We start from the raw sequence: 27120 nt of genomic DNA, 5'->3' as shown, positions 1-27120 counted from the left end.
GAGTCTTGCCCGCATGCTCGGGGTTCAGCTGATCGCCATATTTGGGGTCGGGAAGGAATTTTCCTCCAGGGTAGATTGGCAGTGGCCCTGGAGGTTTTTCGCCTTCCTCCGCAGCATGGGGCAGGGGTCGCTTGCTGGAGGATTATCTGCTACTTGAAGTCTTTAAATCAGGATTTGGGGACTTCAACAGCTGAGTCAAGGGAGAGAATTATTTCAGGAGTGGGTGGGTCAGCTTTTGTGGCCTGCATCTTGCAGGAGGTCAGACTAGATGATCATAATGGTCCCTTCTGATCTTAAGTTCTATGATTCTATGATACACCTCAATAAAAATAAGGTCAGGTTTTCCAAATAAGACATTGCTTACCAAAAACGGTTGAACCGGGGAATAAAAATGTCTCTCTAAACTTCAACCCTGCAGCATAATTAAAAATATGTACCTCATCCCAGTAGCTTTTGTCTTTCTGATCTACTAACCCAGTCATTTTCTCTCACACACCTCAACGTCTTGCCCCAATTCTAAAATTAAGATTTAACAGCAAAGCGCTCGCTAAAGTCTCTTCAGCAGCAATGAAATCTAAAGGTACTAAGATAAATGTATGTATCACTTGCAAACTAGGTAGAATCATTTTCACAGATTAAGGACAGAGGGACCATTAGATCATCTTGTCTGCCCTCCTGTACCTCACAGGACATTAAACTGTATTGAGCCCAGTAACTTGTGTTTGACTAAAGCATATCTTCCAGAAAGGTATCCAGTCTTGATCTGGAGACATCAAATGGTGGAGAATCCACCACTTCCTTTGGGATTTGTTCAAATGGTGACTCACCCTCACTAGAAATTAGGCACTTTTTTTTTTTTAAAACAGTTTGAATTTGTCTGGCTTCAGCTGCCAGCTGGTGTTATTGTTATGCTTTTTGCCAGTAATTGAAGAGCCTGTTAGAGCCTGGTATTTTCTCCTCATGAAGGGAACGTAAACACTAACAAAATCATCTCTGAATTTTCTGTTTGATAAACTGAACAGACTGAACTCTTTAAATCGTCCACTGTAGGGCATTTTCCTCCAGTCCTTGAATAGTGTGTGTGTGTGTCTCTCTCTCTTCTCTACACCTTTTCCACTTTTTCCAACCTCCTTCTAAAAACAGATTTGTACACAGTATTCTAGTCTCAGTCTCAACTATGCCATGTACAGAGGTAAAAATCACCTCCTTAGTCCTACTCATTAGTCCCCCGTCTATACATCCAAGGATCACATTAGCCATTTTTGCCACAGCACCACAACCGGGAGCTCATATGGCGTTGCCTGTCCACTATAGGGATGTCTGCACCGTGATAAAAAAAACATCCGGGCACTGAGTCTCAGAGCCCAGGTCAGCTGATTCAGGCTGCAAGGCTAAAAACTGCCCTGTAGATCAGGCTGGAGCCTGGCCTCTGAGCCCCACCCCCTTGCAGGGGCTTAGAGCCCAAGCTCCAGCCCAAGCGTGAATATCTACAATGTCATTTTATAGCCCCAAAGCCTGAACCCGGGCCAGCTGCAGCTGTGCCACAGGTCTTTTATCTCTATGCTGACGTACCCTATGACCCTAAAATCTTTTTAAAGACACAGCCCCACATTTTGTAGATATGGCCGGCACTCCTGGTTTCTAGAAGCACGACCTTGTATTTAGCTGTATTAAAACTCATTTTGTTGGAATGGGCCCACCGTACCAAATGATCCAGATCACTCTGTAGAACTGCCTTCTCCTGAACGTTATTTACCATTTCCCCAATTGTTGGGACACCTACACATTTCATCAGCAGGGATGTTATACTGCCTTCCAAATCACTGATGAAACTAATGACGAGCAACAGGCTCGTCATCCCTATGTACCAATCCCTATGGACCCCTCACTAGAAACACCTCATTCAATCGTATCAAAACTAGGCGAGTTCTCAACAAAGAGACTACATTCAGTGATGCAGTATCCTTCATTCGTCTGCACTGGGATCACCCAGCCGTTATTAGTTCACATTAACACGGGCCCATTACGCACACACAGGTTTTTCACAGTAACATACACACTTAGTCATATTTTATCACTTACTCCACGGTCAAGAAGCTATTCTGCACAAACTAACTTCACAGAATAAACGTCAATGAACTTTGAGTTCTCAGTTGACGGAGCCAACATTCCCCGCCCCCCACCTTTAAGGACAGCACAGTTAAAGATTAAGTCACATTGGACCTGTCTTATTCAGAGCCATTCACTTGCACATTTCCCTACCTCTAAACTCTCAGAAACTGCTTAGGTTAAATTGTTCCTCCTGCTGGTATTCTGGTTAACTCTTGTGATTAAAAAAATAGGTATTTCTCCAACTACTCCAAATGTATAGTTAAATTCTACACGGTGATAAAGGTATCACATCTGACTGCTGTGGATGTAACTAGAGCTTTTGTTTTTTCTACAGAAGAGCTTTGACTACCAAAAGGAACCACTGGCCATAGCCCCAGAGAGCACGTCATCAGACCTTTGTCTCTGAAAGTAATGGTTTATGTGCCATGCTATATTCTAGATATACACAGACCAAGGCATTTTTTGAGATGAGGGGACAGTTTGCATTACTTTTGCTTCATGCTAGTCAAGATGTTTCCCCATTACTAGATAACTCAACAGGGCCATGAAGTTTTAAGAGGGTCTGTACAGAAAGAATGCAAGATGGACATCATATAAAACGTGTTTGCTTTGTATAGAACTGAGAAAGCAAAAAAATGGGAGTGTCACCTGCTTAACAACATACCCCATAGGGAGAACAACTGACAGGGACTAGACAGGCTAAGGTCTTGTCTGCACTAGGCTTATTTCCCATCACTGCAGCTCGCCAGTAGTAGTCACAGTGGTGCTATGTTAACACTGACAGGTCACCATGTTGTGTAGGCCTACTCTGGCTGGTCTACCACTACTGCTACCACCAATACTGCAGTGTAGATAACAATAACAGTGGGGAGTCTTAAGAAGGAAGTTTTGCATAAACAGCCTCAGGAACATCACAGGCAGTTTAGCCTGAGTAAGGGCTGCAGGATTTGGCTTTCAAGTGAGCAAATCAGGTTCTGTGGGGGTGAAATGCAGAAAGAAGTTGGGCGTGTGCAAAATCCAGCTTCCCAACCTGGGGCGAGGCTCCTGTGCACACCCCACTTATCCTGGTAGCCTTGCTACAACCGGGTGTAAGAACAGCAACTACCTGAACCACTTGTGTAGCAAGTTGGGATCCACGTAACCGCTGATCTCCTGGCCTCCCTCACCACTGCCCACCGACTTCCTCCATGAGGTTATGGGGATGTGGAGGTGGCACTGAATTGCTTCGGCTAAGAGCTCTTTGGCTCTGAAAGAGTCAACAATATTACGTATCGAGTTTTCAAACAGGGTGCCTAAAGTCGGGTTCTTAAGTCCTTATTTAGGCACCTAAATGAAAGTCAGGCCATTTTTACTTGGGTACCTACAGAGGGACTAATGAGCCCAGCTGCAGAATTTTCAAACCAAGGTGCCTAGCCTTTAAATAGCTGATCCTGTCAGAGTCAGCACCAATATCAGAGAAGTGTTGAGCAGGAAAGCACCTCAAGAGGCCATCTAGTCCAGCCCCTTGCACTGAGGCAGGACCAAGTAAACCTAGACCATCCCTCACAGGTGTTTGTCTAATCAATTCTTACAAACCTCCCATGATGGGGATTCCACAATGTCCATTCAAAGCCTAGTCCAGTGCTTAACTATCATAGTTAGAAAGCTAATATCCAATCTAATTTTCCTTTGCTGCAGATTAAGCCAATTACTTCTTGTCCTACCTTCAGTAGCCATAGAGAATGACTTATCACAACAATTTCATAGCACTCTGTGTAATTAAGAGAGGAATTTGTTCTCTTTCTGCACATGGAAGTGTTATTGTAACCAGACCAACCTCAGCATATTGCCATACCTGTCCCACAGGAAGGCAAGGAAAAGAGATTACTGACAAAACTAAATAAAAGGGTGTCTCTCTCTTTAAGGGGGAATTGATTTACATTTAATTCCATAATTACAGTAGCCACTTTTCTTGGCTAGCACACACAGCCAGTGATACCTGTAAACAGCAATTGAGGGTTTGCAATCCACAGACTGTAAGAGTCACACAGCCTGACCATTTTGAAGCGAATCCAGTTTCAGAAAGGCACTAGCTATTTGAAGTGGAGAGCTGTCAAAATTCAGAGCTTTCAGCACGTGTGCGTGCATGCAGATACACACAAAATATTACCACACAGTACATAGCTAACAAGTGCATGATGAGATATTCCAATAAAGCCTTTAGAGATCTTCTGCCCCATTAAGATAAGTTAGCGTGTATTCTATTTTCTATATATCCTTATACTGTGCATTCTTGGAGTTCAGTCTATCAGACTTCCATTCCCTGCCTCATCCCAGTCCCGTATACCCAGGAGAGAAGGATAGCAAATTATGCAATGCCTGCCCTTGATTACTGTGTATTTAGGTAGTGTGAGGAAGCAGAGAGAAAGAGGTGTAACACATTGAAGGAAGACATCAGGAAAGACATACATTTGATCTTCTGAGTTGCTTGGTTTTCTGGGGGCGGGTTCTATTGAATCGTATTGCTGTCCTTTAGTTATGCTGGGGCATTCATTCACTCTCTTGCACTTTAAAGTCAAATCAAGGGCAGCTAGAACCTCTCGGCCGGCATTTTTTTTTTTATGGTGTGTACATGTGTGCAAACCTAAAGACGTTAAACAGCGAGCATTTTATTTAGTTGCCATTCACAATCAACATCCAAACTAACAGGACAATCTAAAGGCTTTATTTTGAAGCAATGTAAAAGTCACATAATGCAGCATAGATTATTCCCAACACATCAGCACTTCCAGTGAGCATCAGTCATTCCAGCAGGAGGAACAGGGGAGGCTGAAGACACCAACGGGAATTTCCCTGAAGAACAAGGATTCAGAAAGGTTGATGGGGAAGGAGAGAGAGATTCTTAACATCTTGCCCTGTAATTTAAACCTTTTGAAGTGACACATTTTCATGCCTGGTCTTATTCAAACATAGTTTGAATAGTTGCTATCAGAGCAATCTACCATGAGGGCAGGAAGACCGGACCTAGTAACAGGCAACTTCTTTCCATAGTCTGAAATCAGGTACCATCCCTGAGTGCTGCTTGCTCTGTTTCAGATAGCTGGATGCATTATAGAAAAGAGACAACAATATTAATGTCTTACCAGATATTTTAGTCAACCACAAGTTAACTAAAAAACTGCGAATGGCTATTCAAGAGGCAAGAGATCACACTGAGCTGTTTATTTACACACACACACACACACACTTTATTTTTAAAACCTGCAGATCACCATACTGTCTAGGTGCAGTATTTACTTGTTTCTCATGCCACCTTCTCCTGTGCTTCTAAACCTTTATCTCAAACAACAGTTAAATTGCCCCCAAACTATTCCTTCCCAAAAGGCTTTTAAACCAATCACTTCCAAAAGGGCAAACATTGACTTCCAGTAGGACAAGCTCTGACTTCCAGCTGTCAAATCAGCTCTCTGGCTGCGGAGCCTCTACTGCTCTGTCTATTCCAATTCAAGTCACATCACAAGAGTCCACATACCAAAGAGCACTTTAAATAAGACATGCATGTGAGCAATTCACTGTACAATCCAGCCTTTTCCTTAAGCAATTAGAATCAAGATAGTAACCAAGTGAAACCCCTATACACATACTGTACAATTAATATTATAAGAGTCACACAACTCTTGCTTACCGTGAATGCTGCATACACTGAGAATTTTAATGTGCATTTCTTTAAATGATCCTGAAGGATTAGTCTTTGCTGGTTTGAATTCCTTACCAAAGATGCTTTAGAAAAGAAGAGTAAACCCCAACTTCTACACTGAAGGCTGTGATCAGAGAAAAGGCATTGTCAGGGTTGCCAACTCTGGTGATTTTTTCCCATTACTCTCGTGATATTTGGTGTTTTTCTTAAAGCCCCAGCTCCTGGATTCATGTTACTGCTGATGAATATCAGATATCGTTTTAAAAAACCATTTCTAGCTCTCATGTTTTCAGAGGAATGCTTGAAAATGTGACCCAGTGCACCCTGTAGGCTCAAGAACTGGATGGCAAATAAAAAGCACCCAACATTTAATTTTTTAAATGTCATGTTTTTTTTCCTCATGAGTTCTGAATGCTTGGGATTGGCAATACTGCAGTGTTCACATCTGTTCCCAGACTTGCAAATGGTCAGGGAATTGGGTAAGTACACACACCCTACTGGACAGCCTCCCTGCAACCATAGTTCCTTCTGCTGCTTGCCCCTGCGTTTCCAGCATTGCTACCTGCATTACACTTGAAATGCACATATAAAAGCCATTTCAGAGTGCATGCACTGCCACTGCATTAGTGCATTTCTACATCCTATTCTTTGCCTGGCTACTAAACTGCTCAAATTACCATTTGAAACACAGCCATGTACTGCACTTTATGGACCAACATGACAGCTCCCTGTCCCAAGGAGATTAATCCATGGCCCTAATCCTGCAACTGGATTTATATGAGCTGACCCTTGCATCTGCATGGAGGCCCATTGCTTTTACATGGGGCACTATGCAAGCACAAGGTTTCACCCCTACAAAGCCAACTGCAGGATCAGGCCCTACGTTCGCAGTTCCTAGTCCTTCACCTTAGACTGGCTGGTTTTGGGTAACAGGAGGCAGAGTAGTTACGTTTTCCTTCCTTTTATTCAGGAAATATATTCTACCCTAGCAGATCTACCAGAGAGAGAGAGAATTCATTTCCCTGTATGAAATCTTTGGCTATGGTTAGATGGTTGCACCAGTCACTGGATTTTAAAATATGCAAGAAAAAAGGAAGGATTTTCTAGCCGAGTGGTTCTCAACCAGGGAAACGTGTACCCCCGGAAGACCTCTGTGTCCCTCCAGGGGTACATCAACTCATCTAGATATTTGCCTAGTTTTACAACAGGCTACATAAAAAGCACTAGCGAAGTCAGTACAAACTAAAATTTCACACAATGACTTGTTTATACGCTCTATGTACTATGCACTGAAATGTAAGTAGAATATTTATATTCCAACTGATTTATTTTATAATTCTATGGGAAAAATGAGAAAGTGAGCAGTTTTTCAGCCCTAGTGTGCTGTGACACTTGTCTTTTTATGCCTGATTTTGTAAGTGAATAGGTTTTAAGTGAGGTGAAACTTGGGGTACACATGACAAGTAGTCTGGGTAGGTTGAGAGCCTCTGCTCTAGCCTGACAGTCTGTCACTGCCTTTGCAGCCCAATGTGATCCGTATTAGCACATTTTCAGACATCAGTTTCCCTCATAAACCCAGAGCTATAACTCCTCACTGTTATAGATTGACCAGTCTGCTTCTGTCAGAGCAAACCCTCCGGCCTAGACTGACTGCATTCTGAACCTGGGTTAGGACAAGCCAGAAAAAAAACTCAGCTCTTAGCAATCAGATGCTTTTCCGACGTGGGGCGCTCTCCCTCCAGAGTCAGTGTGAAGTTAGCCAACTGCAGTTTGGACTGGAAATCGTTTTGAATCCAAGTAGCCCCAGCCTGGCAGGCTTTTTTATTTATTTATTTATTTTTTGGTGGTGGCAGTGGTAAGTAAACAGAACTTGAAGAGATTTGCACCCACCACACTAAAGTCATTTTAATCCGTGCTGCCCCCAGGAATTTGTCTCCCATTGCCCAAGTCTCACACATTTGCCCTCCACAATCTGGTGGCATGTGGGAGATGAGAAGGAGGAGAGTTCTGCTCCTGGGCAGCTTTAAAGGGAAAATATTTGTATATAGCAAAGGACTGTTCAACCCTGGCTAGGCAGTGGGATAGGCATGAAGGCTCCTCGTTGCCTTATATACGCTGTTCTAGAAGGGCTCCCATCTAGAGGCTAAGGTCCTCTACTTAGCAAAGACCGGGATTTGCCCAGAGGGTTCTGCAGTGGCTCAGGGAATTAATAAATGAACCCTTCCCTCTACTAATTAGGTGCCAGGCCCCTAGAAAAGACACACATGTAAGGTGAGGTGGTGGCCTTGGGGGGGATAGGAGGTAGGTGGAAGGGGGCAGTGGGGGGAATTTGGGACATGCAAGGCTGCGGGCAGCCAGAGAAAGAGACAACCTTCCCCAGCTCCAGGGCTGCAGCTGCCAGGGAGATCCCCCTCCTCCTTCCCAGCCCCAGCTTGGGGCTGCTGCAGCAGGGGAGAGAGGGCACATCCACTGCATTAGAAAGGTCAGACTACAGATATTAAAACATGGGTTGTGTGCTTTTATTTGTAGAACAAAAAATGTTAATTATTATTAAGTTATTTTTAATATAGCGCTTTTATCCAAAGCGCTTTACAATAGTTAGCTAACGGTACAAACAACATTTGGAAAGATCATTAAGTGGTCCACCGAGACGGTCACAATTTTCAAGTGGTCCGTGAAAAAAAAAAAAAGTTTGAGAACCATTACTCTACTTCACTAGACCCAGGGAGCAGAACTTCCTTTTCTGGGCTGTCTGCATCCTGTCTATCCCTCTGCATCGCATGCCCTGCAGCAGAGCCAGCACTGTTCCACCACTTTTTGGGCCGTACACCATCTCCTTCCCCGACAAAAGAGAAAGGCCAGGATATTCCCCCCCCCAGTGGGCTGAGGACATCTGCACTGGGTGCACTGCATGCTTCCTATGTTCAGGCCGTCAATGACACCTGATTCCTTCCTTGTGGCTTGTTTGGGCTCAGGTAACAGACATAGCAAACGCTTGGGGTATTATTAGATTCTTCTGCTGAGTAAAGAGTGTCTCCACCCACACGTCATATCACCTCCCGGCTCTTGCTCAGACCCACAATAACAGGAAGGAGTCTGGGAAAGGACGCAAGCTCCTGCCCCCTGGATAAATATAAGCACTGGTGTGGCCTGCTACAGAGCATTTTTACCTCTTACTAGAGTTAAACATCTTGGTTTTTCAGTCATGGACTTCACAAGACAAAGTTGCTAATAGAGCCAGGAGTAGCATGGGTTGACTTACCCATACCAGCCGCTCAAATCACCGAAAGACTGTTTGGCCGTCTGCCACATCCATTCTGAAACATTACAAGATCTCAGTAAAGACAGTCACTCACTTTGCATTCGTTAGCAGAAGGCGTTCAAGTAAATAAACGTGTCTGTTATAGAAATGGGCTGACAACACTTCAGATTTATTCTCATTTTTCCCCTTAGATGTACAACTCAAGTATCACATTGCACAGAACAAGTATGGATTGACGTGAACGGGACTACACACATGCTTAAAGTTCGGCACATGCTTAAGTGCTTCGCTGAACTGGGGCCTGAAAGCAGCCCTAATGAGCTGGAATCTCTCAAGTCTTGAAATCCATGTCTTCATACCTCCTACCTGGCTTTTATATTTTTTAAAAGGCCAAATATTTCCACAAGTAATTTAAGAGCAGAAATTCCAGTCTTCGAGAAGCAGGTTGATGGAGAAGTGACCCATGCAGAATAAAGAGACATGGCAATGTTAGATTGGCTCGTAAGTCTACTATATCTGATCTAACATAAACCACTGCGTCAGTGGTTCTTTCCTCTGTGTTTTACAAAGGTGCATTATTGTATGACCTAGCGGCCAATGAAATAAGTGATATCTGAAATCTAGCAATTGACCCACCATCTACAAAACATGTCAACACTTGAGACATGATCCTCTATGAGTGTCACAGTGAAGTGTTGGCATCGTACGTGTCCAGTTCACGTTGGACTGAGCCACATCCCATTATATATAAGCACCATAAAAGATACCTCAAATGCAACAGTGATCAGATTAATGGCAGTGATCAGATGATCGGTTCTTCTGCTCATTTTAAATAGATGGAATTATAGTTTGCCTTATATCCTTCCTTCTCTTATTACCTGGGCAGGTAGATAAGACATAGGGCATCAATGCAATAGATAAGGTGATTATGTTTCATGCGGTTCTCTATATCATCAGTTTCTTACTTTAAATTTGTAAAATAAATGTTTCCAACCTTTTAAAAAAAAAAAAAGATGGGGCACTTGTTTTCCAGTTTGCCTGGATTAAAAACCATACAACTTTGCAATTCTACATCATGATCTAGAAATATAAGGGAAAAAATATAGCAGTACCTTCAGAGAACAGTATAAAATGCATCTTCGTTTTTTTAATTTTAAAAGTGATCACAGAACTAGTTTCTTTTGTGTATGGAGTAAACATTTAGGGTAATCTTAGCAAATGCTCACATCTAGACAGTTTGTGTTTGGATTTCTTTCCAGTCAAGGCTATGACACAAAACGCAAGGCTTGCTGCACTATTACACACTATAATCAGTACTACACAGGCAAACCATTCTATCATAGCTGATATCAAAAGCTGAGTCACTTTAACCAAGCACTCTTTAGACAAAGATTTTCAAAAGGTGATTAATGATCCAGGGTTCTGCCCAACTTGAAGTACCTTAATGGGACCTGATTTTCCAGCACTTTCTGGGGAAAAAAAGAGAGAGCCCCCTTTAAAAAATGGTACCTCAAGTTAGGCAATAAAAAAAATAAATCACTAGTCAGTTTTGAAAGTCTTGGCCTTCCTATTTGGCATTATAGAATTACACAGTCATGCACCAGATTGTACAGAATCATAGAATATCAGGGTTAGATGGGACCTCAGGAGGTCATCTAGTCCAACCCCCTGCTCAAAGCAGGACCAATCCCCAGACAGATTTTTACCCCAGTTCCCTAACTGGCCCCCTCAAAGATTGAACTCACAACCCTGGGTTTAGCAGGCCAATGCTCAAACCATTGAGCTATTCCCCCCACCATATCTGTCAAGTGGATGGCTGCATTAATATCCTGATCCACAGGCCACCAAAATCAGTTAGGAGACTTTCATTTTGTACAACGGGCTTTTGGTAAGACCCTACATCTGCTGTGCTATACTTGGGTTTCACACATAAGTAAGTAACCAAAGATTTTAATCCTAGGAAATCAAGCTGCAAAAACAACTGAAGAGAGACAAGTTTATGCACCTATAGAACTCTCAACCAGAACTAAATGCTTCTATATTTATCCAGCATACAGTCTACACCATCAGCTATTTCAATCCCTCTATCTATTAGTGGATAGTGACACTGCAGTTGGATAAAGACATTTGACAAAAATCTTATTTAGAGATCAGGACAAACTTAATTGGATTTTAGCCAGACCTGCACAAAGATGGGCTATTCCACACATACAGTTGTTAATCTGCCCATTATGCTCTGTAAGCTCCAACTGAAGAAGAAAGAGATGCTAGAAGGAATGTAATATTTCAGGAGCACGTTTTTGTGTGTGTCCTTAAAACGAGTAACAGCTACTAGATAGTGAATTAGGAACAAGACGACTGTGTTTTAAAAAGTAGATTCGCTAGAAAAGAAAACTGCTCGGTCTCTCTTCTGCTTCACATTTGAAATACACTATACCTAATGAAGGCTACACCTAATGAACAGCTATTTCAGTTTCTTTAAACAATAGCTAATGAGAATTCTTTAAAGTTACATTTTAATAAGAGATGGCCTCCCATCCTTTCCACTGCAAATTGACATTTCCTCAACTAGATGCACGTTTTCCCTTGGTACTGTCAAACAAACGACACTCAGGAAATATGGGTCCACTTCTCAGCCTGTGCGCCTTTTGATCAGGTCCTACAAGACTTGTTCAAAGCCAATGGGAAACGAACCCCATTGGCTTTGACAGACTTTGGATCAGGCCCTTAAGTGATGCATGCCTCAGTTCCCTTTGCACTCTCTCCCAACCACATTGGGGTGCTTAGAGGCTACATTCATCAATGACCGTAAGGTGATGAAATACTATGATGGTTGATGGGAGTGAGTATAAATGCAGAGATAGATAGAACACTCTGCTTCTATGCAAATATGCCACCTAAAACCCCAGCCCCCTGGAATCTCTCTCTCCTGGGAGGCAAATACTCCTAGTTTTTATATAATTCAAAAAAGTATTGGTTTTGTTATAAAAATTTCTTAAACACACACAGAGTGGGAGGTTTACTACCAGTTCCCCCGGCACCCACGCCCACTCAAATTGCTGTACAATAATTTATATAAGAACATAAAAGCCATTCTCATAATTGCCTATTAGAAATTATACAATAGCTAAATGACAGGGCTGCAAAAGCAGCAAAGATGCAAAGATGCTGAAATGGGTGTTGGGTGAGGATTACAACTTCTTTTCCCCTGTGAAATAGCCTAGAATCACTTGGTACATCTACACCACTATCACCACCACGAGGCACCAAGTCTCCAAACCGAAGTCAGTTGACTTGGGCTTGTGGGTTAAAAGTTGCTGTGTAGACGTTCGAGCCCAGAGACCCACCCCCTTGCAGGATTCCCAGGGCTCAACATGAAGCTAGCAGTGACAGGTATAGCACATGGGGCTGTTGAAAATTTTCTGTTGAAACTGTTTGATAGAAAATTGGATTTCAACCGAGTTACGCTCTTCACAGCCAACAAGTTAGTGTGTGTTTTCTGCCAAAAAAAATTGGTTTTTTTTTTTGTCAAAAAGCCAAACACATGAAAACTGAAATATATCTGAATCAGACATGCCACCATGGTGCCTCATGGGAGTTGTAGTTCGGTTGTCTCGTATCCCCATTCTCCTCTATTAGTTGGACTCCCCAGCTGGATTGCAACCACCATTACACACCACTTCCCCTCACCAACAGGGCGGACAATGGACAACATAGTCCAACCAGGGAACTTGGCCCATACAGAACGGGGGCATAAGACAACTGAACCACAACTCCCATAAGGCACTGCAGCAGCACTTCCGAATCAAACTGTTGTGGTTTTCAGTTGAAGTATTTTTTTTTCCCCCCTCAGTGAAAAACTGAGACTCAACATTTTCTGTAGGGGAAGAAAGCCACCACCATTTTCCAAACCAGCTCTCTGTAGAACACTTCACAAGCACTGGGGTAACATATGCACCAACCTTGACACATCACTTAACAGAAGAAATATATTAGCTTCCAGTTAATGTAATATTAGAGAAAGACTAACAGTACACTGATTTATTAAAGCCTCTAGCCATATGGAAGAGCCCTATAAAATTTAATAATGATTTAACTTTGCAGGATTCTATGGAAACCCACAAAACTAGAGTTTAGAAAATGATCTCTTTTCTATGGGATTTTTCAGTCACCTTATGAAATTGTATAGCTGGGATACAATTCCTGTACATTTATTAGAGAAGGCTTTTTTTCCCCCACAAACCATAGGCCATCTCAAACTACAGAAAGGTTACCATTTTCTACAGGATTCTCATAAGGGCATAATGTGTCATCTGAGGAGACTAGACATCTGATTTCCTGCACTGAAATTATATGCTTTATTAATTCAAAGATTATATAATTTGATTTTCGGTATATTACGTGTCTCATGTAATTTTAAACAATTACATGCAGTTTTGCTCCATTCGTGGGTTAAGAAATGTTTGTGCGCCTCACAAATGGAAGAATAGCATTTACGACAAAAGTAAGTTCCAGAAAACTATGAATATTAAAAAAAAATTGGTTTCCATCTATGGATCAGAGAGTACATTGACTGCACAGATTACAGTATTTAATGTGCTATAAAAATGTTTCCTTTTTTTTGTCCTATGCAATTAGTTGAGTTTTTGGTGGTTTCATAGCCACAGTTATTTCATATGCAATTTGCCAGGCAGACAATCTTCATAGAAAATAATTGGGAGTTCAAAAATGGAACAATACGCCCAGAAGAGCCTTCAACCTCCTAAAAAAATGTCTTGATATATTTCAGAACAAGGAAGAAGGTATATGGACTAACTCCTGCGTTCGAGAACATGTTTGGTTTTAAAATCAAACACTTGCACACACTGGTGTCTAGCACGCAAATCAGTTACGCAAGATATTTTACCAGGATACACATTTAAATACCATCTCTTGTAAACAAGGTTGTTCTGGAGGCAACAGGGATTAGTATAGTTCAAACAGTCCCTCTTCTATGGGCACTGCACTGAGTAAAGTGTCTGCATTCACAAACAGAGTTTCCATCAAGGTGGGCCTGAAAAGGGTACACAAATTTTCAAGGACACATTTGCCCCTCACACAAGCCTGCATTCATCCCAGATCAGGGGATGACACTGTGCCGACCAAAGAGCAAAAGCAGCAAACACGAAGGAATGTTAAAATGAGGGGTCCCTGGCAGTCATGGAATAGAAGTCTTTAAATTAACAGATTTACAGCCACTTACATACACACAAGCATCCTTGAAGGAAACAGCTGTACATCCCTTAGCTGTATGTCCCTTACTTATAGCAGAGACGTTTCATAGAGTCACACAAGAGTTTACAGCTCCTTTAAATCCCATCCATTTACTGGGAGGTGGGGAGGGGCAAACAAGACATGCTCGTTCAGACAGCGTTCCAGACAGACAAATGGATTACGCCACAGCCCCCGAGACCAGCACTAAATCCTTTTAGGTTCTTATATGTTTGCAAAGAAAAGCCAACAGGTAACAGCTAGAGAACAGCAGCAAGTTAGATGGCATAAAGACCGTGATGGAAGGTAGCATCACCCAAATGTGTTTGGACCAGAAAGGATCAACACTACAAGCAGCCATCCATTCAAAATGCAGGACTACCTCGGCAGCTGTGCCATAGCAAAGCTCCATGCAGGTGGGGGCAAGCAGCTCCAAATTGCCTTTCGACCTGCCTTCCCAATCCTGGGACTGGCTGGGAGCCAAACTGGCCTCTAGCAGCCTAAAGGCTGCTCTAATCTATGCTGATTTGTAATGAACCACCTGAATGCCATTATATCGGAAGATCATAAGCACAGACTGCTCTGGGCTCTTGTCATCAGCCACCGCTCCCCACGACATGCCCCTCAGGGTTTGGCCGAGAGTTGGCTAAGCAATTTATATTTCCCTATAGTAATTTTCATCCTGACTTTCTCATGCATTCCATTTCCATAGCAATTCATGTTTCCATGTCCAGGACAGTCCTCATCTTCCAACTGTGGGTTGCTTTCGCATGGACCAGTGCAGGAGCCCAGAGAATTCTATGGATAATATTGAAGCAGCTCTGCCCTTTACAACAGCCTTTGGCACACTGTCCAAACATCGCATAATAAAGGCCGACTGCTGATGCATGATGGGAAACTTAGCCGCCACCCAACAGCGTAAGCAGTTCATATGCCCCATTTTCACCTGCTTTCCTCCCACTGTGGTTAATTCCCCACCTCAAGCCATAGTCTCTGCTTTATGACTTTCCAATCAATTGCTACGGAGATGATTATGTTGTCACTGACAAATGTAAATGGCAGGTGAAAAATAAGCAGCAGAAGGAAACGAACTCAGAAGAGCCCGTTTATGGCAGGCAACATTTGTATGAAGAGCAGGAAGAGATGCAAAATAACCAGCTGAGTATAGCAGAGAGGCAGGCTATGGGTATGTCTACACTGCAATGAGACACCCGTGGCTGGACACCCTGCGGGCTCTCGGCGCTCAGGCTAACAGGCTGTTTAATTGTGGTATAGATGCTTGGGCTTGATCCTGGTCTCTAGGATCCCATGAGGTAGGGAGCCCGAGCCTGAACGCCTACACCACAAATAGCCCTTTAGCCTGAGCCCTGAAAGACCAAGCCAGCTGGCCGAGTATCTAAGTGCAGCGTAGACATACCCTATGATGTTCCTGTGGTATTCTCTAATAAGCATCAGCAGCTCCTTCTGTAAAACCCTGATATATCTTAGGAAGTTCTGCTGAGTTTAGGAGGATGCTGGGTAGTCCATTCAATCTTGGCAGAGAGCTCAGTGGAAACGCTAGACATCACCTTTTTGGGGAAATATGCGCCAGATCCAGGAGAGGGCAGCACGGCTCATCTGCACAGAGTAGAACACAGGGGCATGGTGACAAGGTCAACCAAAGCTCTCCTCTGTATTCCACTGATTTGGGGGCAGAGCACGACATTGTCTCCTAGACACAATTCTAAAGGGACAAAACCTCAGCAGAAAGTCAGCATGACACCAGGTCCTAGTCATGTCTTTTTCACTACTACCTCTGCAGCAGGGAAAGGAGTGGTGTGAGAGTCCCTATATCAGAGGGTTCCAGTAGAGTTTAGAAGAGGTGGCCCCATTTCTCCTGTTCACCTCAAGTGTTTCTCTTCATGGGCAGGGGCAGTATTTAGCCAGTCTCGGTATTTCAGTGGGCACAGATGCCGAAAGACAGCCTTATTTTTCATTGGAGCACATCACACTATGATCAGCGAAACACCTCAGGCTCCATCTTCTGCCCATTTATGCTGGTGGATGTATGTCATTGACTTCAATGGGTGCTAGAGGTTAGACCTCACAGAACGTACTTCATTGTAAAAAGAGACACGTGTTTGTGATAATAATTAACTTCACCTGATTAGCCTCAAACCTCCTGTGTGAGACAAGGAACTACTCGGGCCAATAAGCTTGAATGGAAGCTCGCTAACCAGTACAAACATGGAACACATGATTTAGTTAACCATCCAGCAGCTAGATGTGCATAGTTAAGTATTGCCATCTACATTCCTTTTGATAAGCAAGACGTGAAGCCACTTGTCTGACAAGGCAAATTGCTCTTAAATAATTTGTAAGGCCCCGTTCATGCACTGGAGCTCAGTTTCCTCTGGAGTGGAATTCTCCCATTAGGATTCCTTCCAAGAGCACTCAGTGGAGTAGGTGTGCTGAGAAATACTTGGAGGAAGATGCCATTTCTTCCAAAAAGGCCATGCAGAAGGGCCTGTAACGAAGGCCTTTAGCCGCACTATGACAGCAACCATACCCAGCAAGAGGTAATGGCTGCTGGGGCTTGTAAAGACATTGAAAAAAAAAATAAACAAAAAGGGTTCAGAAAAGAGCTACAAAAATGAACTCAGGTCTGGGAAACCTGCCTTATAGTGAACCTTGAGCTGTTCAATGTCTTTAGCTTAACAAGAAGGTTAAGAGGTGACTTGACCACCGTCTATAAGTGGGGAGATTTCCAACAATGGAGGGCTCCTTAATTTAGCATACAAAGGCATAACAAGACCCAGCAGCTAGCAGCCAAAGGAAGATAAATTTGAACTAGAGATTAAAAATTTGCTCCTTAAGCCATTGGGTAACTAATCAACGTAACAGCTTACCAGGGGATGGAGTGGGTTTGCCATCACTTGAAGTCTTTATATCAAGACTGGATGCCTTTCTGAATAGAGCACTCTAGTTCCACCACACAATATGGGCTTGATGCAGGGATTGTTGGGTGAAATGGTTTGGCCTGTTTGATACAGGAGGCCGGGCTAATTGATCATTAATGATCCCTTCTGGTCTTAAAGTCTCCGAATGTTTCAATACCCTAAAATCTTCCACTGCTTGGTGTTTAAAATAGACTCTTGCATTTCCAAGCACCATCGTTCTGTTCAAGATACCAGACAGCTGGTTGCCAAGCATTAACTGCCTGGGAGTGTAAACACTGCTTCTAGAGCAGCATTTCTTGCATGCATCTGCCACGGGGTTTTCTTGTGGCACAGCCTTCAGGGCAGTGATCTGGGGGGCAAAGCAGCGGCGGTTTTCCAGGGAAGCTGGTGAACAATTTTGAATGCCAGTGTACACAAACCCAGAGTATGAAATGGCTATTAGGGAAATCCACACACCACTGTGTTACTCTCTCTATTCTCTTTCAGATGAGAAAAATGGGCTCCACGGCCCCAGGTGCAAGGGTCGCCAGAACCCCGCAGCGCCGGAGAGTCCAAGAGGAAGTGCTGCACTTGGAGTGGGCAAGGTCAAGACACTGGAATGCTGCGTCCATTCGATGCATCTCCTCCCTCCCTCCTGCTCAAACGCAGCTTCTGCAAAGCCACCTGTCAATGCCTGACTGCAGTTTAAAGCCCAGTATTGCCAACCCCAAGCATTCCAATAATCATGAGATTGTCTTAAAAGCCACAAGATTTTAACAAACACTAATACATTTGAGTTCTTTTCTTTTACCTTCAGAATGCTTACAGGGCATTATGTTCTTTACTGAGGTTTTTCTCTGTAACCATAAGGGCTAGGAGTTTGTTTGTTTTTTTTAAAGGAAAGCTGAAATTCTCACAGTCACAGGACTCCGGGCCCTGGGAGCTTAAATAAAATAATTACTGGACTACAATAAAATCATGAGAGTTGGCATCTCTACTGGCTGAATCCCTAGGGGAGGGTAACAGGTCATCTACTGTCCACCCAACTCCTCCCCATCAGCCTTCCTGCCTGATTTAGACCCCTGGCGCTCTCCCTTACCCTCCTCAGAATCTCCCACGTGTCCTCAGTGACTTCAGTTTTCATGTGGATGACCCATCTGATCCTTAACTGCACATCCCCTCATTCCTCACCTCTTGGATTGACCCTCCCACTCACCAACAGGACTGTTCACTCGACTTGGTCACCCCCACGCACGGCTCTCTCACTTGCTGCATTTCCCCTCCCTGAGCATCACTGGTCCCTCTTTCTGCATCACCCGTCTCCCCCACATCACACCCCTCTGTCCCTTGGCCATTCTGGGACTTCCAGTCCACCACACTGAGGACTTCTCGTCTGCTTTCTGCCCTCTCCTCCCTTTCTTCTGCCAGTCTGGTTGTTGATTCTGTCCAGGCTTCACTCCTCCTCCAGCCTTGATTCTTTTGCCCCTCTCTTCCATGACAAGATCCACCCTGCCAATCCTCATTTGCCTTCAACACCCACCTCCTCCACTCCGGTTCATGCTCGGCAGAGCATCCCTGGCAGAAATCCCATGACCAGGCTAACTTCCTCCATGGCATATTCGTCCTCTCCTCCCCAAGTGCTGTCATCTCCCTCGCTACATAGCTCTGCCTCTCCAGTTTAACTGAATCCCAGACACCTCTTCACCGCAGCAACTTAGTCTTCAAATGCCCCCTCCACATCCCAACCGCATCCAACCTCCTCCTGCCTCCACCACTCTCGCTGCAAAAGTTCTCCATTTCTTCCAAGTGAAAACTGACAGGACACAACCTGACCTTCCCCTTCCCCTCAACTTGTCTTCCATTCCCTCCTCCCCTATCACAGATACAGGGGTTCTCTCAGTCACATCAAACACAAGCTGCTAGTCTTCACTTTCAAAGCCTTTCCTCGCATTGACTATCAAGGATGTCGACTCCTACTTCGGATTGTCTCATGATGCCAGTCACCATCGCCTGCTGTGTGACATTTTCAGACAAGCACCTTTCTGCCACGGTGCCCCTCGTGCTTGGGCAGAGCTCCCCATAAACACCCCAAAAAACTACTTCCTCCTCCAAGAACCCTCCTCCTCTCTTCTTTGCTGTGATGCCTATCCAAAAAAAAACCAACCACTTGACAACTGTTAGGCTGCTGGTGCAAAGATGACTGCCTACCATGCTCACCAATATTGTCCCGTTCCCTTGCACTTTCCTGTCAGTCTGTCTGCATCCATCTGCTGTCTCTTGTTTTATACTTCAATAGTAAGCTCTTCGGGGTGGGGAAACTGTCTTTTGTTCTCTTTATACAGTGCCTTGCAGAAGGGGGTTCTAGGCTATGACTGGGGCTCTTAGATATGTGTATGGTAATACAAATAATACCACCTGTCCCTAGCTAAAGGTGAGCAACCCCCCTCCCTCTTCCCCCCCCCACCTTCCTTATTAGCAAAGAGTATGTTGTACAAATTGCAACCTCACATACCAAGGAGGGGCAGGAGAGCAAATCAAGCCCAACAGTTTTGTAATCTGCTCCGTAGGAGTTCTTGCATTAAATGGAATGTTAGAGATAGAGCAACTGGAGGAGGGACTAATGCAATTGTTAAATCAAGCTAATACTCACCTACTTAACTGCTCTACAAACACTTACTAATTAATCCTCACATCCCTCCCACGTGGCAGACAAGTACTATAATCTAAGTTATACAGATAGGGAAACCAAAGCAACAAGTTTAAGTGACTTGTCCAAAGCCCCGAACAGAATCAGTATCAGAACTGGAAACTTTGAGCATTCCTAGCTTCATCTCCAATCCCAAGATTAAATCATGCCTCTTTCTATAGCCCATCGTTTATTTGTTACGAAGTGCAACCACACACACATTATCTTTAAAAAAAAATCCAGCAAGGACATGAACTGAATTTTAAAGCATGAAACTAACAGCACCTGGAAATGGATCCATTAGAGCTTTTTAGCTCAACAATAAAATGCAGATCTTTTTTAAAAAGTACAATAGTATTTTTTTTTAAATCTGGGGTGCATTTTAAACAGCATACTTAATAGCTCTGGTTAAGTCATATTCAATTACAACAGAGGAAGCACACCTTGCTTAACATGGCGCTAAGAGTTGATTCATGGGAGTTGCAACTTTTGGAAAAGATCAATTATTTAATTATGACAGTCAAGCCAGGAATCCAAGTGTCCAACGAAATCCTCGTTTGTGAAAGAAGCCTGGAGAAATCTTGTCAAGCAGGCTTCAGAAATCACCCAAGATGACAGCTGGGAGCCTTGACTTTATCTGCTGGTAGCACATGAAAGAATTAAAGCCATGAATACTTGAAGCATTGCTGGAAAGGACATTCTGACACTGCAAGTCAGCCCAGAACTCTCTTGAAAGATATGAAGATTGACAATTTATGTTGTAAACACTTAAGAGAAATAGGAATGACCAATGCTAACTATTTAAGCATATATTTGAATACCAGGGAGGGAAAAGAACCACACTTTATGAAAGGAGCCTTAACATAATGGGCTCAGTAAATTTATAGATGTTATAATAAGCATGTTAGACATCTCAGCTTGTGTTAGAGATGATTATATGCACATCAGCAGAAGGGGTTATAAACAACCTAGTGAATGCTAACCATTTATTAAAAACAGCTCTGAATCATTAACCCTTTATAACTGGAACCTCGGAAAAAGTCTACAACAACATCAATCTGGGTCGGCCCCCACAAAAAATACGTAATAATGTGGCGTCCTTATTCAATTCCAAGGCTTCCAACTTTGGGGTAAAAGTGTTTCTACTAAAAAGCCCAACAAGAGTTGCAGATTTATCAGGGAATATAAGATAAGTTTAACTATACACATTCTGCTCCTTTTCTCCCCAAAAAACCCCCAAACTTTTGCTTGACACACTCCATAGCCCTCCTTCCCCTCCCAGGTTCCCACTGGTTTTTTCAGCAGCTGATAGACAGAGCATGTAAAGGGAAGCAAGTCCAGGAAGTCCTGGCACTTGGAGGAATCTAGACTGCAGGGGTTATGCTCCTGACCAGCAGGTAAACAAGACTTGCAAGAAGCAGAGTACTGAATATCTTTGCACCTCCTGAGTGTTTTCAATAGGAGGGACTTCTCAGCTGGGAGGTGCATAGAAACAATGACAGCTCAGAAGGGAAACAAGCAAAGAGATAAACATAACCCAGTCAGACTTGCTGTCTCGCCCACGCCCCCTTCCCATCTTCTGAATCTAAAAGCTGTCTAGAGTGCCACAGAAGTGTTAGCAGAGAGTGAACTGAAGGGGGGGGGGGGAAGGAGCCTCAGATCAAGACTGGTTTTATTCGGTTTAAAGTATTAAGGAACAAATTCTACACTACTTTACACTCTACCCATCCTGTTTACTCCACTGGGGCCAGCACAGGGTCTAAATCAGATACTAAAACTGGATGTATGCCTGGTTCGCTGATGGAATCTGAAGGACTTCCTATAGCAACAGCAGAGGAAGGGGCTGACTCCACCCACAAATAAACCCAGGAGCAAGCAGGGCACAGAACCGTGAAGCACTGAGTGCCTTCGGCTGCCACTGAAGTCGCACCTTGGAAGACCACGGCCATAGTTACAAAATGAACTGAAAAGCTTGAAGTTCCTTTTGCTGTTTTGTTCCAATATAAGGCAATTGCAAACAGAACATATTCAGTGTAGACACAATACCTGCATGTTTTGTACTATACTTGGGGTTTTCCTAGTCTTCTGTAATTGATTAATCAAGAGTAATATGGGATGTGCGTTTGGCTTAAAAATAAATACCATACATAGTTCAATCTGCCAGTTTGAGGAGCAAATTTGATCTGACTCAGGTAACAGATTCTGACACAGTGAGACTAATTTAATCATCATGAAACTGACAAATTCAGTGCTTGCAAGAAGATGATTCACTGATCCCCTTTGCAGAAACTCACTGCTATGAAGAAATGTAGTTTGTAACTTTCACTTGCAGAAAGTGGAAGGAGACATATTTATGGCTCACAAAGAACTGGAACAATCAGTATCAAGAGATTTAACATGCAATATCAAAATCAACCTCTAGAGGACAAATTGGCAGAACGGGACAGCTGAGGCATCTGGATGGAACATGACTGGTTTGAGATTCGAGTTAGAAAATGAAACAACTATAATTTTGTCGTCTTCCATCATCATCTGGGTCATTGCCCCAACAGCTACACCTCTTCCTTCTCCTCTCTGTCTGGTATCTAGCCACACAAGGGAGAGTGGGACTTGTTGGAACCAATGGATCTTCTATCTTTAACGACCTCCAGAGATCTTTTGGCATTTTACTTTACTAGGAGATATGCTCAAGGCTCAAACTGAGGAGGTATGTGAGTGGGAGAGAGATTTCCTCTGGTACATTGAGTTGTTTAATATAATATTAGAGGGGAAGCAAGGAATAGAAGTTCCACTTTTTAACGTTTTTGTTATTTACGCCCCAGCATCCTGTCAACATTCCCTATCACATAAGCTGTAATGTCCAACACTGTACGAGCAGCACTTTCAGAAGTGGCTACTACTTTTAGGCATTCATCTTTGGACACTAAGGATGAAATCTTTCCTTCACTGGGGCTAATAAGCGTTTTGCCATTGACTTCAATGGGATCAGGATTTTTCAGAGGTGTTGGGGGTCCAGGCACTCAGCACCTCTAAAAAAAATAGAACATTTAAAAAAAAGCCAACAAAGATCAGGTCCTCAATGTCAAATTATTCATTGAAAAATGGGAGCATCCAAAATGAATGGACACCATTGAAAACTATGGTTTGAGTGACTACCCCAAATCACAGAGCAAATCTGTGGCAGATTCCAGATCACCAGTCTTATGCATGAACCACACACCCAGTCTCCCTCTAACACTGGGGTTTCATAATTTCGTTTGTAAGTCCCTTGGGGTGGGACCCTCTTTTGTTCTGTTTGTACAGCACCTACCACAATGGGATCCTGGTCTATGACAATACAATACCCTCATTATGGCAATACAAACAACAACAGTTAGTATGCACAGTAATTCCCTCCACCACACACTACCGTAATGCTGAGTTAGACTGCAAAGTCCTCAGAGGAGGGAACCTTATCTCTTTCATTTTGCAGGGTGACAGGTACTCTTCCTCATACTCCATAAATGCTGGCACTCTGTTAGCAACAGTATGCATCTCAGACTGTAACAACCACCAGACAGACAACTGGAGATTTAGGAAAAGTGTATTTGAAAAGCAAGTTTTGGACCTCATGTCTGTAAAAATCATGTATAAAAGCCAACTCACACTCCTCTTGCCGCAAGTCATCAGTAAGTGGTTGTGTCGGCAGGAGGATAAACAGAAACACCCTCCGGGGTATCATGCATGTTCCCTACATGTCTGTTCAGATGCCATTAGAGAAACAGGTAGGCACAGCATCCTCACTCCCCCAAAGGAGCGAGAGTAACTAAGGGGGAGCGGTAAGTAAAGGGAGGAAGAGAAAAAGCTAGGTCAGTGGTTCCCAACCCACTGACAGAGGACACCGTGTACTTCCCCCAACCCATCTCAACTCGTGACTTGTCCAAGTGCAGCAACCACGCTCAGTTTCCCTCTCCCATCCTCCTCCCTCTCCCCTCTCCTGGCTGTTCATTTTTATTCTCTCATTCAGTGGCTTCCCCTCTCCAGTCAGCAGAAGGTGGCCAGCTAGGGGCAGGGGAGTTCATTGGTGGCTCCATAGGGGCCAGATCACAGATGCCGAAACGAGCCGAGGCGCTTGAGCCAGCAGCCATGTCAATATACCATCCTTTGGCCAGTTTCATGGGGATACAGTGGAGGCAGAAGGCAGCTGGCTTCCAAGGCTGCTTTACGCACAAGCCACAGTCTGTACAATGGGGAGGCAGATCCAGGGCTCTGCAGTTTACTCCAGCCCTGCTGTTCTTCCTCCACTATTCTGGAGGGGGGGGGTCAACCCCCACGGTAGGAAACACACCCCAGGTTAATGGGCATAGCACTGGGCACACCCACTAGCCACACCCTCCCCAGCTATCAGCAAGAGAACCCCCCTCCCCATCTAAAAGACAGAGCAGAGGAAATACTAAAGGCTCCAGTGGCAGGAGTAACCATAGCAACCAGATTCATAATACCCCCCCCCATCTCCCCTGCTCGTGCAGACACACTCTCCTGCAGCCCAGCTCGCTCCTGATTTGACGACAACTAGTCAGGATGCGGAGCAGCCAGAAGCCCAGGTGCTTCTCCGCGCCCCCGGCTCGCTGCTGATCGCCTGCCCCGGCGGGGCTCCAAAGCGAGCCCCCAGGAGCTCGATCCCACGGGAGCCCAGCGCCCTCGCCCTCCGCCCGGGGAGCGGAAACCCAGCCGCAGTTTCAGTGTCACCCACTGGGGAAACCTGATTCGCCTCTTTTCCGCCCAGCCTGAGCCAGCGGCTTCCCCCGGGCCGCCGCCGGCACTTGGCTGCAGAAGCGAGACGCGGCCAAGCCCCAGCCCTGCCTTGGGCTCGGCGAGCTTGGCAGGGTGGGGGCGGCGAGCTGGACAGGGCATTGCGGGGGGGGATCCTAGCGAGAGGCAGCCACCCCCCCCTGCCCCCTCCATGCGGGTGTCACCCCCCGGGGGGGTCCGAGGCGCCCCGGTGCCACACCCCCATGGAGCTCGGACGCCCGAGCCTGGCCGCTCCGCTCCGCTGCTAACGCCCAGGTGCAGCTCGCCGCAGCACTGCACCTTGACCGGCCGGCCGCGGGCCACCGCTCCGGTGGCAGCGCCCAAGCCGGAGCCCAGGGGAACGTCCCTCGCCTCTGCCCCCTTTGTTAGCCGGCCCCCGGCGGAGATGCAGCTGCCGCCCGGAGCAGGCGGGGGGTTGATTGGCCCCAGCTGCTCCCCCAGCCCGGCAGGAGGGTCGCTCCCGCAGCCCCCCACCCCGGTCCCCGGCTTCCCAGGAGCCGGGGGTTCAAGCTCGCCTCGCTGGCGAGGGGCATCCCTGCCCAGCCCGCCCGCGATCAGCCATTTTCCGCGCCGGCGGCCACCCGCGGACCCGGAGCTGTCCTCCCGCGGTCCCACCACCGGAGCGGCCGGTTCAACGCGGAGCGGCTTCCCCGGGCTGGGAGCGAGAGCCCGGCGCGGCGCAGCCCCCCACGCCCGGGGCTCGCCCAGCCCAGCCCGCCCCTGCGCTTCCCCGGCGGGAGAGCCGCCCGCCCGCCCTTACCTGCAGACCCCGGGCATCCTTAGCAGCCAGCTCCGCAGCCCGCCTACCCGAGCAGCCGCTCCACTAGCGCCCGTCCCCGCCGCCCGAGCGCTCGCCAGCCTGCAGGTGACATCATCCCCGCTCGGCCCGATAGGATACAAGGCGGCCAGGACTGCGCAGGCGCCGGTCCCGCTCGGCCCCCAGCGCCGGCTGGGAGTTGTAGTGCGGCGCCGCCGGGCCGTGCCCGCGGCCGCGCTCCAGCTGGGACTACACTTCCCAAGCCCGCTCTGCGCCCAGCCCCGGCTGGAATGCTGCCCCAGCGGGCACGCGGCCGCCGAGGGGAGCGTGCCGGGCAGGGAGGGTGCGGGCGGCTGGTGCGGCGGGGCTGCCCTTTGTCATTCAGCATTTCCCCCCCTCCTCCCAGTTAGGGGCCTCAGCGTGGGCTGGGCTGGAGGCCTCCCCACATGGCACCAGCTTAACCGATGAAGCGTTAATTCCTGCAGCCTCCCGGGCACGCCCGGAGGGTTGGCAGCCCTGTCACCCGCTCCCACCTGGCACCTAACAGGGTCCCTCACCCTGCCCCCAATTCCCCCTTTCCGTGCGCCGGGCGCGGCCCAGCTCTGCCTTCTTGGTGCGCACCCGGCGCCCCTGGTTTTATTTCCCTCCCAGCGACCTCTCCGTCCCTTCCACTACCCCGTTGTACCATTGGCAGCGCGCCGCTGCCGTCTGGCAGGGGCCGGGAAGGGCTCCCCTGGCCCCGCGTGCTGTTTAAAGCAAAGATTTAGAGGGAAAAGTTCCCTGTTCGGGGCTTGGCAAACGATTGAGCTGGGGCGGTGGGGACAGAGCAAAACGCAGTGAACACAGTTCACTAGGCTAATCAGCCACAATAACGGAGTCATTCACTAGAAATAACGCGGTGAAATCCACAACAGTTTCTCATGCCAGAGAGACGGAGACAGAGCTGTCAGCTGCTGTTGTAATAGCTGCCTCCCTAATAACAGGCAGCAATTCTTTGTTCGGTGCTCCTGCAGCCGGGTTCCTCTTTCTCTAACTGCTGGAAACGCCAAAGAAATTAGCATCCCTTTTAACGTGCATGATACAGGAGGCTAAAGACCCCCCCCCCAAAAAAAAACCAAAACAAACAAACAAAAACACCACCTTGCATCGCCCCACCCAAAAACACAGGCACACAAATAATATTAGACGTCTTTAATCATGAACATTAAAACATTCTCAGAAGTGGGAACAGGCATGTGCTTTTCACAATGGTGGGGGAGAGACAGAACATGCATTTAAAAACGTGCAGTCTTGTTTCACAAATTGTATTAATTACTGATACACATAATATGCAAAAAATAGTCCAACAATAATAAGACGTATACACAAAGGCATAAATCTATTAAGACCATTTTAAACCGGCACATAAGACATGGTAAGACACCAGATTTATTATTCTTTCTTTATATTGCAGTAGTGCCTGGAGTACCTGTCAAAGAACACAGTCTCACTGTAATTGGCATTATTCTAGTATGCAGTCAAAAGACAGTCACTGCACCGGAGTTTACACTCTAGGGCCCTGATCCTGCAAACACTTATACATGTATGTAACTTTATGCATGTGTGTAGTGCCACTGATTTCGGGACCAGGAAGGGCTTGGGTTATGTTTAAAGTGGATGAAAGGAATG

The 27120-nt window shown here is 45.6% G+C and overlaps 1 protein-coding gene across 3 annotated transcripts in view; it reads right to left on the bottom strand.

Moving 5' to 3' along the window:
- DAAM1 (dishevelled associated activator of morphogenesis 1) overlaps positions 1-25596 on the bottom strand; it is a 167219-nt gene extending 141623 nt beyond the window's left edge. For all 3 annotated transcript variants that reach the window (XM_039536591.1, XM_039536594.1, XM_039536595.1), the window contains exon 1: positions 25456-25596. The gene's annotated coding sequence lies outside the window, so the exon portion shown is untranslated. The remainder of the gene's footprint in view (positions 1-25455) is intronic.
- Between the last annotated feature and the right edge of the window lie 1524 nt (positions 25597-27120).

The sequence above is a fragment of the Mauremys reevesii genome, linkage group 4 (genome assembly GCF_016161935.1).
Source record: "Mauremys reevesii isolate NIE-2019 linkage group 4, ASM1616193v1, whole genome shotgun sequence".
Taxonomy (NCBI): Eukaryota; Metazoa; Chordata; order Testudines; family Geoemydidae; genus Mauremys; species Mauremys reevesii.
This window is presented reverse-complemented; position numbering and strand designations above follow the sequence as displayed.